General features: G+C 36.4%; 1 protein-coding gene and 1 long non-coding RNA gene across 7 annotated transcripts in view; one reads left to right on the forward strand and one right to left on the reverse strand.

Moving 5' to 3' along the window:
- Nucleotides 1-12,689, reverse strand: part of grin2bb (glutamate receptor, ionotropic, N-methyl D-aspartate 2B, genome duplicate b) — a 141,857-nt gene that overhangs the window by 85,388 nt on the left and 43,780 nt on the right. The gene's annotated exons all lie outside the window — the stretch shown is intronic.
- The window catches only part of LOC112157063, a 12,273-nt gene continuing 3,598 nt past the window's right edge, over nt 4,015-12,689 (forward strand). Inside the window, exon 1 of the long non-coding RNA XR_002921085.2 lies at nt 4,015-4,065. This is a non-coding gene — a long non-coding RNA (uncharacterized LOC112157063). The remainder of the gene's footprint in view (nt 4,066-12,689) is intronic.

Raw genomic sequence — 12,689 nt, forward strand, 5'->3', positions numbered from 1 at the left:
AAAAAAAAAAAAAAAAAAAAAAAAAAAATCCCCCAAATTAGCATTTCGGGTTGTTTTAAAATGGTTGGCACTTCCATGAATTAAAATACGTCAAGTCCCTGATTGGTTTGATACGTTTTAACTTTCAATGCATATTCAACGGCAGCACACTCGGTACGTAGAGCTGAAAAAACGTGGGGAACGTGTATTTATGCGTGTTTACATACTTTTCATTGGAAGTGGACGCTTGAACGTGCGTTGCAGAGGGCAGGTGGAGTGAACGTAGCTTAAGACAAACTAATGATACAATTATTTGTAAGAATAAAGTTTAGCTTTAAATACAAAAGCTCTAAATATACAAATTAAATCTATCCTATATGGGAGGCTCCCAGCTTCATGAATTTGAGGCTAAACCTCGTTAATAATTTTATTATGACAAATATTTCTTTATAGGGATGTTTAAGTGGATCTGTGTGTTTGTCCACATAAAGAAATACTCATTTATAAATATCTATATACACTGAAAAAAGTGAAATATTTGATCAATTCACAAATTTTAAAATGATTCATTTGTGTCAAATCAAAGTTTTGAGTTAATGGTTTATGCAACTCAGACATTAACAAATTACAGAGCTTTTATTTGATCCAATCTTTCACTTTTTAGTGTATATTTGGATGCAATTGTCTATAAATACACAATTTTTCAGCCCCTAGAAAAGACTTTGTCGCTGTACTCGTCCTGCTTTCTCCTAAACTGTCTTTTTTGCTCCTCAGTCCAAACAAAGTTAAATAAATACATTTAAATGGCTCCAAAGCTGCTCTGCTCCATGCAAGAAAAGAAAACAAAACCCTTTTTCCTTCTGTTTGGGATCACATACCCACAAGTCCCTCTGCTCCATCTTTAATATTCCGTCGCCTGATGCAAAACCATGCAAACCACCACACTGTACAACTTTACTTTTACTTTAACTCAGCTTTTCGTCTTTGGATCTTTTATCTCTGGATGACTCTTTATGTTTTCCTCTGTATTTCCTGAACAAGAACCATCAACACAATGAAGGTTTGTTACATGAAAAAGAGGAGAAAAGCTCAATGTAATGTGTGCAAATGAAAAAAAAGTGCATTTTTTATATCATTTGACACAATTTATGTTTATATTCAGGAAAAAAAAGACACATTTAAGCATCAGAAAAACAAGAAAATCCAAATTAAAGGTGTGAAACAAACAAAAACACTAGAAAATAGTGTTTTGACTAATATATGCTGCAGTGTTGCCTTTTTTTTACTATAATAAAAACAATTTTATGTGTCTCTGTTTAAGAACGGTGCGCTCACGCTTCCATGATTACATGCCAGGGCTGAGTCATCTGTCAGCATTAATGTTTTCAGTCCCACTGGAAACCGCCTCAAGTAGCGATTTTAAAGTAACCAGACAGCGCCTGTGATTGGCACCAAAACAGAACAACACAGAATGAGGCACAGAACTACGTTTATCAAGGCCAGTTTTTCAAAGGTGGGGAGAAAAAAAAAATCTGTCAACATTATCTAAATTTTACTAATCGTGTTGGCTCTTAAGATATAAAAAGATCCAAATCATTTAGTCTGAGTGAATCATTTTTATTAAAGGATTTAGTCAAAAATATAAAAATAAACACAACCAGGAATTTGTAGAAAATTATCCTTCATCACAATTACGTTACATAAGTTTTATGAACTCGCTTAAAAGGTGAACACAACGAAAGAAAGAAAGAACTCAGCAACAATTTGGACAAGAACCCCGAGGCTGAAAATACATTTTCATATGAAGGGATGTTAGTTCCAAGCAATATATCATTCTACAGGAAGAAATGTTAATCACAGCTGAAAAAACAAACAAAAAAAAACATATGCGTATTTCCTATTTGATTTGAGCGCAGGTTGGGAGGTCTGCCGTATTGTAGCTTTGAAATAATTTCTGTTTTTAAATGCACATTTGGATTCTTGATATTGATTATGTGGACCAATTAAAAAGTTAAATATTTCAACCTACATAATAAACAAACTGATTATTACAACCGCTGCAGAGGGCTCCATTTTAGTTTTTTCGCCTGGGGACCCCAACCTGCTAAGTTCACCACTGTCAGGCGGAAACACCCAGAAGTTTACAACAAAATCAGACCACAAAATAACCAGAAGCCCACTACAGCACGTTAAGACCATTCCACACAGCCACAAAATACATTTAGTGCATTTTCAACAAAATAAATTTTGGTCTTTCGCGATCCATGCGTGATATACGTAATTTACGTGCGCAGGTATCCGTCTAGAATTTCAGCCGACGAGTCTTAATGCGAATTCGGTTTTGTTAAGAATTTTTGGTCAGTTAAGAATTACGCAAATTATTCGTGTTTCACGTAAAATATTTGTAATTATTACATAATTTTATGCAATTGTTGGTGATTTTTGCGAGATGCATACTCAAAACTCCGGCTTTCCACGACCATTCGATGTATGCCCACCAGGTTTTTCATGTAAGTAGTACCAATGTTTAATGTTTATTTCGTGTATTTGGTAGAGGTGTAAAAAATATCACGATGCTTCATGTGACAATACTTGTGTCAGTTTAAAATGCTGCCAAGATGATATTCAATTAATTATATATGAGCAAGAATGACTTAATGGACACATTTCATCTCCATTGTTTTTTCTTATGCTCAAAAAAACTTTGTTGAAAAAATCAGACAAAGTTGACAGTTGGAAAAACATTTTTTAAGTTACTTTAAGGAAAGCACCATGAATTTGCTTGGTTAAAACCAATTAAAGAGATTCTGTTCAACGCTTGATTGTCTGATCACTAAAAAAATGTATTTGACATGTTTTTTCTGTGAAAGGCGTATTTACATAAAGTTTTTGTTAAGTCATAATTTTAAATAAGTGACATTTTGTTGCAATCTGTATTGTATTGTGACACATGTATCGCGACATGTGTCATATTGCCAGACTCTTTCAATCAGAATGAAAATCCTCCAAAAAAAGTTGAACTGTAGCAGGTAATTTGGTCATAATGTGACAGTTTGATAAAAAGTTATTTAGTTAAAATTTTTGCCAGAAATTGTGAAAATGTCTTCACATCCAGGATGTGAAATTTGCCTTTGAGCTTTGAGAAAACGCCTTTAAATTATGGTCTTCACTCTAATTGTCTTAAACATCAATTTAAAAAAAAAAGGTTCACCAAGTAATTATTTGTGGTGAATTGGATTTATTTTCCAACAACTTTGAAATGAAACTGCACTAACTTGACCAAGCAACATCTGTGAGTCATGAGTATCCAATTACATAACGAAACATTACATAACTTCTCTGTCTCCTGTTGCAATGTTTCAATTCTTCTGATTATTCTTATTAGTATTATTTGCATTTTTTAAATAGATCATTATATCAGTGAACTCTGGGATTTGTAATCTGTTGCGTATCCTGGGTCTTTTTTTCCTCCCCTGTGCCCCCCATGTCTTTGTTCTCTTTATTATGAAGAAATCTCAAGAAGAACCTCCTACGGCCACTAGGAAATGTTTTGATCTTTTCGCTCAAGAATGCACAAGGGTCACATTGTTAGACAAAAAATAATTAGGAAGAATTGGGCTTCAGTGCACGACTTCAAACAGGAATGGCCGATGGAAACCTCCATCATTCCGATTATGTAGTAGCCAACAAACTTCCTAATGTGAGATGAGGTCTCTTTAAATATTTACAGTGAAGTAAAAATATTAATATAAAATAATAAATGGTCTACAACAGGGTTCTCAAACTCAATTTACCATGGGGCCACTGAGCAGAGTCTGACTAAGGCTTGGTCGTATGAGCTTCCATTTGTGCCAAAAATTTGTTTTTGTGTCCACTGTCTATTTCTTTAGTCCATCGTTTATGTATACTGAACAAGTTTATTTAACATTTGTTCATGTCTATGTACTACAGGCAAAATCTCCTGCGTGTCCTGTGAAATGACAGGAGCTAACGACACTAGCAACAGTTGCTAAGGACTTTACTGACAACCAGATCCAACGACAATAGCAAATGGAAAGTTTTAAGCATAAAGCTGAAACTACAAAGGTAATACAAATCTATCATCAAAGAAGCGTTTTCTTTGAAATTGCTTAGTATATTTTGAAATTCATATCGAGGCGGGGGTCGCAAAATATTGACTTGGGGGCCGCAAATGGGCCACCAGTTTGAGACCCCTGGTGTACGGTGAACACTTTAAGGTTCATTTTTATGTTTGCCTAAAAGAACAAGTTGAGGTATTTTCTGAGATTGATTTTAAATGGTGTTCACGATCTTTGACCAGTTCCTTAAAGCCTTATGCTATGTTCACACCGGCCTTCAATCGACTTCTTCCAATGAAAAGGTAAAATCGATGGGCAAAAACACACATTTCTGGCTTCGGTATTCAAAACTTTCGCATTCACGCATCCCCATCCAAGTTTTTAAGTCCGTTTTTAGGCTCTATGTACAAAATGTGCAGCTACTGAACACATGCTGAGAGTTAAACCATAAGAACTTTGACCATTTAGGGACTAAGCTTAGGTAATGACGTACAGATAGTGTCCTTCTTAAATCACACAAGTGTCCATAGTTTAACCATGGAGGAGAAATTAATAACATTGTACATTGTACATGCACTAGTATCCGGTATCGACAGTCTAGTGTGTACGCCTTATGCTGAAAGCGGGTTCAAGAATGTGGTAAACGTGGGTTCTAGGCACATGCCTGGTGTGTACGTAGCATTAGTGACATGCAGCTGTAAAGGGGTTTGACTCCTCTGGGAGGTTTCTGGGCTTTCCTGGGTCCTTGGAGGGTCGTAGACAGGAGCAGCCGGCTCAGGACGCATCGTAAGGGGAGTTCAGGTGTTGGTGCCGGTCCTTTGAGGTGTAATAACAATGGTGCATGTGGTAACTGTTTCATGGAGTTTTTGTAAGACTCTGGGGAGTTACATGCACTTAGAGCGTATGGATGACATTGTCGTACTCTTGGTAAAACATTAATCACAACTGGGGATGTGGAACCGAAACTGTTATCGTTTGGCAGAGGTAACCAACCTCACCTGTGACATATTTACTTTTAATCAATACGTGTGCACAAAAGGTTTTGGAGTTTCTGGGCTCCCAACAAACTCGTGCATCCTTGATCCACTGTAATTTCTGGATGTTGAGCCATGGGGAAAGCTAAAGAGCTGTCAAAAGATCTACGGGAAAAGGTAACTGAACTCTGCAAAACAGGAAAGGGATACAAGAAGATATCCAATGAACTGAGAATGTCAGTCAGCAGTGTTGAAACTTTGATCAAGAAGTGAGTGTTGAAACCAAAACACAGCCACAACTTCCAGAAAAATCCCAGAAGAAGAGATCCAAACTCTGAAAAACTGTGGTGTGGATGTTTTAAGATGTACGACAAGGACGTAACTAAAGAAAAATGAGCTGAATGGTTGATTCTCCAGAAAAAAATACTTTTTTGCTCAAATGCCACAAATATCTCGCTTATAAAACTCCAAACAGCCCAGAGACGAGCCTCCAAACTTCTGGACCAAAGTAATTTGGAAGGATGAGACCAAACAGGCTAAACAAATGTAAACAAAGAGCAGAAAGCCTCCGGATCAATGCAGCCAGAAAACATTTATCTCATACTATTAAACTTGTGAGCAACTCAAAAGGGTCCAACCACTTCTCCCATCAAAGGCTAATCCACTCTAATTTGAATTATATTCTATTCTAGATTAGCCCGCTAATCAGCCCTAATTTATTGTAATAGTAAAAAGAAAGTTAGTTGCTGCTCAGAGGGGAAACAAAGGCAACGGAGACTCCCAGAGCCTTCTGACAACCTGTTGCAACTCAACGCAATGCAGAGAAGTCTTCTGTGATCTGCTAAATTAGTCTTCCTGTCCACGCGCTGCAGAGCGGCTGATAAAACAAATGTATTAGAAGGAGAGAGAGGAGGAGAAAAAAAAGAGAGAGCAGGACTTGCAGTCCGTTTGAAGGACGCAATTAAAATGTAAAAGTCTTTCAGTGAAAGAACCCAAAGAGCTTATTGTTTGACTGTCGCCTTAATTTATGGAAAGACATTCAGGAAAACTTTAGGTTGTCACTTTACTGAAACGGTGCAAAAAAAGTGAAAGTGATAAGAAAGTCAAAGAACTAAATAAAATATATATTTTTCTCCCCTTAAGAACCACTACTTTGAACAATTTGGGAACACAATCTGTGGACTCCTGAAGGATTCGGAATTAAATCCCATATCATGATTAAGGAGAGATGTGAGGAATTCTGTGTGAATATCTTACTACATAATATAAACAATAAAAATGATCAACAGAGAAAAAATCCGAATTTGCTCTTCATCTGATGGACTTTGCAACATTTGCTTGACTTCTTAAATCAGGAAATTTGAGACTTAAAGTTCTACTGGAAGCCAAAACCCAGTAAAAAAAGTGTGTATATATTGACTGTATAAATAAGGCAGCAGTTTGTTTTAGACAGAATCGTGACTGTTAAAGTTTTGTTACCTTTAGAGGTCTGTTTTTATTTTATTTTTTTAAATCAAGACTGAGTATGGAATGGAATTTTCCACAAAAATATTTTTGTGAGACGTTTTCTAACTGACCAGAAGTCTGCTGTTGCATCTGCAGTATAAGTTTTATTTTTGCATATATTGGTCGTTTATTACATTATTTTTCTACTCATAATATATTTTGTAAATTAAAACTAGTTATGGCTCAAATCAAAATCAGCAATCTGACAAAAAGAGTTCATGTAAATAATTATGGTTACATTTTATTCTTTTATTTTTAAGTTTTCAGATACACAAAAACAGAGATAAATATGATCAAGTTCAGACTCCAGGCAGGTTGAACAAATACTTTGACAAAACTAAACAGAACAAAGTTTTAAAAGAAGTAAATATTCTATGGATTGCTCAGAAAAGTGATCTTACCGTTTTTATATGTTAAATTAGAGCACTCTGGACCTGAGGTTTTGTTTTTATTTCTTTTTTGTTGGAGATTAAACAAAATATAATTTGGTGGTGTGAAAGCAAAGGTTGGAAGTATTCTATAATAATAATTCAAAAACAGCAGAGTTTTGATATTTTACTGCACCACAATGTCTAAAATTTAAAGAAAATACCTCAAAATATTTTTTTACCACAATTATGAAGTTAATTAAAACAAATATTAATTGGAAGCCATAATTAATTAATGACTCAAAAAACTTAATCGCACGTCAGCCCTATTTTTATGTCCTATTGCTACAGAACACTCAATGTGTCCAACAACAAAACTACACACAACTCACTTATTTAGCAGCAGGAATGAAAATTATTTAGAAGTAAAATGATTCAATTAGGATGTTGGCCATTCAAACACAACTCAACTGTTTTTTAATGTTAATAAAATATGCAATACAATAATAGCTGAGAATGATTTTTTTTTTTTTTTAAATCTTGATTATGTATAGTTTCGGTATGTTACCTTGTCTTGAAAAGCTTTTGGCTCAAATTATATCCCATAATACTGCAACTTTAGAACAGAGAGGTAGTGGAGGTTTGCTGGTCCAATGTTGAAGCTGCCTTCATGGAATTCATTAAAACAACCTGGAAATCCCATTATGTACTCCCTCTAGGATCGCTAATATACTGACGGTATCCATCTCATTTAATCCTTCTGAGGTCCATGGAGTGTTCTCTTCAACCAGCTGTTTGACCAGCATCAACCTGTGGTTAAGAGCCAATTTCCTCCAGTGGGATTCCGATAAGAGAATCGCATTAATCACTGCTCCTGAGAAAAAGATCCCTTCGATAGGAAATTGGCTCCTTGACCCGTCTGTCCAACCTCTGAAACCTCTGTCATCTTTGACTCCGCAACGTCAATTAACCATATTTGCTGGAGTATAAGTCGCAGGAGCCGAAAATGCATGAAGAAGAAAAAACATTTACAAGATTTTTTTCTCTTTTTAAGACAGACAATATGTTACTTTTGACAGAGCAGCTAGCGATATAAAGCATGGTGGAGTACTTATAGTGATATGGGCTGCTATAATTATATTAAGTTCAAAACTAACTAAAACTGAACTTCTGCTTTCTGGCTGGAACAACTTATTAGAACTTTACTGAGTTTTTTACGCAGCTTTATCCTCCAGGAATCTCACACATTAGCAAGCCGCTAAAGATTAGCCGACACAAATCCATCTTAATGGATTGATTTACAGTGAAAATAGACTTCGTTCTGTGAAAAACAAACAAAATAGGCTACAAACTGAAATAAACTAAAAGGATGCATCCCCCTGCACATCATCTACCCTAAACGCATCCAGGTAGTGGAGAAATGTTGCTGTGAAACTGCTGATGCATCATGGGGAACATCTGGAGTGAGTTTCCAGATCATCAGATAAATGACATTTCACTCAGAGCATGCTTTTAGAAATCGGCTGTTTTTAAGTAGGACAGGTGTGACCGTTCCTTCTGTACTGTACTTTCATCTCAGGATGGTGAAAGGATTATTTTCAAGCAGATTTCTTCTCCATCGAAACTCCATCTGTCAGATATTCCTGGGGTTAAACGTACAGCCAAGCACGGGAACGGGGAACCGTCAATCAGAGGACGTCGAGGTGACTCATTTGAGTGAGAGGAGAAAAGACGTTTAGGAGCTCCAACAGGGTAGAATTAGCTTGATGCTAATCATTCCTGAAGCCGGTTCTGATGTGAGCACATGTCCAGAGTCCATCAGAGGTTTCTGGCTTTCATAAAAAAAAAGACTTACAGGAAAAAAAGGACAAAAGTTCTGAGGAAAATCTGACATCTGATGGCAAATTCAGTTATTTAATTATGATTTAAAACATGCAGTAAACACTGCGCGGACCTGCTTGGAAAAGTTCAATTTTTAAGACTTTTTCCCTCATAAAAATAAAGTTTTGACCGTTTCTGATATTGAAACATTCTCTCTCGTCCTGCCACATTTGAATTACCCTCTTCTGCACAAAATTAATAAAAGAAGATATGGAGTTTGATTTAATGTATAATTCAATGACTGCGTTGAAATATAGATGTTTCAATATTTCTGCAAAAGTGTCAGACCAACAGGAGAACTCCACTTTTTCTACCTCGCTTTGCTCACATGAAAATTGAAAAATTCGAATTCCAACGTTTTTTGCATGATACATCGACATCCCTAGGAGGAATTTAGATTTGTAGCTGGTAATGAAGCTGCAATTTTTGTTCGTTTATTTTTGGAAAAATCAAGATGGCTGCCTCTGTCCGAGGTCAAAGGTCAGCAAAACTTTGGTTATAGACTGAAGCGAGGGGCTCAAACATTTTGAGGACTTCCGGCCAATGATTTCGGACTCAAATTATGTTTTTTTGCACACTGCCTCGGAGGGGGGAAGGACTTCCATCTATTAATTTGCGACCGCCATATTTTTTCTCTGTGGCCAGATTCTCTTGACTGAAGCTGGCGTCTCGCTTGTGAATTTTTTTAGCTTAAAAAAAAATTTTCTTCTTCTGTTTTGTGCAAAAACTTTGCCACAAAATTGCCCCTAATTCATTTGTCAAAAAAACGTTCCACAAAGAACTTTTCTTGTGTTGCTCGCCGCCAGACTACTTTTAGCGCTCAAGTGACTGAAATGTAACCGATAGAATCAAATCCCATCGTCATTTTGCTCCTTTGACAAAACTTTACAGCTCAAGTGATCAAAAGTGTAGCTGAGAAAATTTGATTATTTTTCAAAATAAAAGATTTTTCAAAATAAAAGATTGTTGAGACTCAAAAGAAAAAACGGGTACAATTAATTATTTCCTCCGCGGCCCGATGCCAATCAATCCATGGACCGGTGGTTTGGGGACCACTGCCTTATGAGATTTTAGCCCCATTATGTTTCCTCCCCGGGGCGGACCAGGACACGCTGAAGAGACTACGTCTGGACATCTTTGCTTAGACGCGTCCTGGTCTCAGATGAAAGGAAAAAGATGGATGGATGCTATTTTTTTCTCATCTTATCTTTGTTGCAATCTTTTTTGTTTTGTTTTTTTACCGGAGGAGGCGAGTGCAGATTTTGGTGACTTTTTGAACACGTGGCGGTGATGATATTTTTGCTCAAATGCACAAAAAGAATGAAAAATTGCAAAAACAATCTGATCCTTGCAGTCCAGAACTACTGAGGGACATAATTTTAATCATCAGAGACATAAAAATAAATGATTTTTGATTTAACTACAGATGCAAAAAAAAAAAAAAATGTTCAAAACAAAGTTTAAAGTGTTCCCGTTGCGAGATTTTTACATTAAATTGATCTGCAGCTTTTTGCTTTCAATCCAGCTTCAAAGGACGTCAAAGTTTGCTTTTACTCCTTGAATTTTTGGGGGTATTTTTTGAAACCGGGGCTAACCAGAACAGATGTGCTCCATTATCCTCTGATGTACAGCCAGCATGCATGATGGTGTGGAATGAAAGCGCCAGGATTCATGAGCACGAAATGGAAGCAAAAGCAATAAGGTGAAAAAAGCGAAGGTGAGATCACCTTTGAAACAGCGAGGAGCTTCTCATCAGCGCCCGAGTCGTGTCAGACTCAAGTGGCCAGACAGGTCTGGGAGATAATTTACTTCTCAGATCACGTCTGTCTAATAAGATCCACACGCGTGTGCGCGCTCACCTCACCACAAGCGCGTCTATTTTAAGACGGAGAAGGTGTATAATTGTGGTGATCAATCAAGCAGCAGTGAATCAGTTTTCATTGACAGGGAGAGCTATGGATGTCATTTTTTTCTCCTTTTTCCACAAGATATTACACCACAAGGGAGCAACAAACAGAAAACCTTTCAAGTTTTTTATTTTTACTGACAGTTTTCAGCCAACACCAGATCTAAACTAAAAGACTCGGAGCTGAGGCGGTTAAAAAAAACTAAACTCTGAACAGAAAACAGTCCCATCCAAAGATCCTTTATGAGGATGCTCTCCGGAGATTGTTTTCAGAGAAAACAACTCTTGTAATCTGCCCAAACACAGACTTAGAGGCTATTATCATTTACCAGCAGCTCTGATACTCACAGCTTGAAATCCTAACAATGGATCTGAAAGGCATCATTAATCTCCAGAACCATAATTGAGTGTGGGCCCGGGCCAAACCGACTCCAAACACGCTGCCAGAATCAAAAGATGGCACCGTGTGAATTAATGGCTAAATGAAAAAGGTGCAAATTGGCCTGGACCGACCTGTTTGTGGAACATTTCTGAACACAATGAGGCACTGGAAAGCGCTGTAATCAGGCAGGTTACTCCAGAGGAATCGCCACTAAATTAAGCGAGCGCAACAATTGGGAAAAAAAAGAAAAGAAAAAGATCAAATGCTGTAAAAAGTTGAGCGAGCCTTTCATCTGTCTACTTCTTTCACTGGGCAGACATAATAGATTTAACAGGGAGCTGATTGGCTTAATACAGCTCAGTATAGTCACTAATAAATGTTTCTTCATATTTTTATCATGAAAAATGATCATGTGACTTTATTTTTTTATTTAAAAAGTCAATGTTAATAGCCTAGTTTGTTGCCAGGTTAAGTAAAAAATAAATAAATAGTGGAATTGAAGATAAAAACTTCCTTGTCTTGATGTCTACTTTATGTTTTCACTTTTATATACCATATACCCATTCACATAATAATGTCTAGTTAGTTGTACCTTTTATTTTTATTTTTTTTATATATGCATTGCACATAAAGAGGGCAGAAACATAACTTTTCCTCAGCCAACGGTGCCTTGTGTTGTTTTAATGTAATATGTTTATGTTTTTGCCTGTGGAAATGAATAAATGAAATGAAACGTTTGTGTCACTTAAAAAAATTAAGAGACATTCAAGTTAACTTGGAAAAAAACGGAAAAGTTTTAAAACTAGCTTTTCTATTTTTTTAAAGACCAACTCTGATTTTTTTTTTTTTTAAACGTGTTTTTGGTGTTTTTATTATGTTGTTGCATTTTTCTCATGTAAGATTAAAGAGTAAGATTAAAGTTGCATTTTTGAGTTGTGGGCAGATGAAAAAATGCCCTTTACCATCATATCTGTGATGTAGTAGAAAATACCGTAGGTTGTGTTCTGCTCTGTTACGATAAATCCAATTGTAGACAAACAGATCCATGTACGTCTTCGTTTTTCTAATTTGAACTGGTATCGCAATTTTTGTTGCACCGCTTGGGGTTGTGAGGGGCTGTAAGCGAGTGGGACAGAGTGTAAACAGAGAGCTCTCACCAACAAGGAGCCAACAGTCCCGGCCACAACTGAATTTTTAATGGACTTCAGCCGCTCTGCAGAAATTATGACATGGAAACCAACACAGGTTCTATTTTTGGCTAAAAATAGAATAACTATAATAAAAAAAACACGTAGAACACTTAAATTAGATCAAAAGATGTTCTGAGTGGACCTTTAATAAAGAAAAAACTGGAAAAAAAACAATAATAAAGGCAGACTGTCTCACCAGAAAAAGTGAAGCTACTTTGTCGGTCTGTGAGTTTAGTTGCTGCACATTTCTTCAAAAACCTCAATAAAAGGAGTTAAAGTCTAACTTCAACTATATTTTTATTTATTGTAAAAGCATTCCCAGTGTTTTTGCTTATGCCGTTTTCTCTCAAATCAAAAAGTTTGTGTCGTTTTCTAAAGACATTACACTCTCTCCAGCTAGCTTATAGCACCTCACAAGACCAAG

Source organism: Oryzias melastigma, linkage group LG1, assembly GCF_002922805.2.
Source record: "Oryzias melastigma strain HK-1 linkage group LG1, ASM292280v2, whole genome shotgun sequence".
In the NCBI taxonomy this organism is placed as follows: Eukaryota; Metazoa; Chordata; class Actinopteri; order Beloniformes; family Adrianichthyidae; genus Oryzias; species Oryzias melastigma.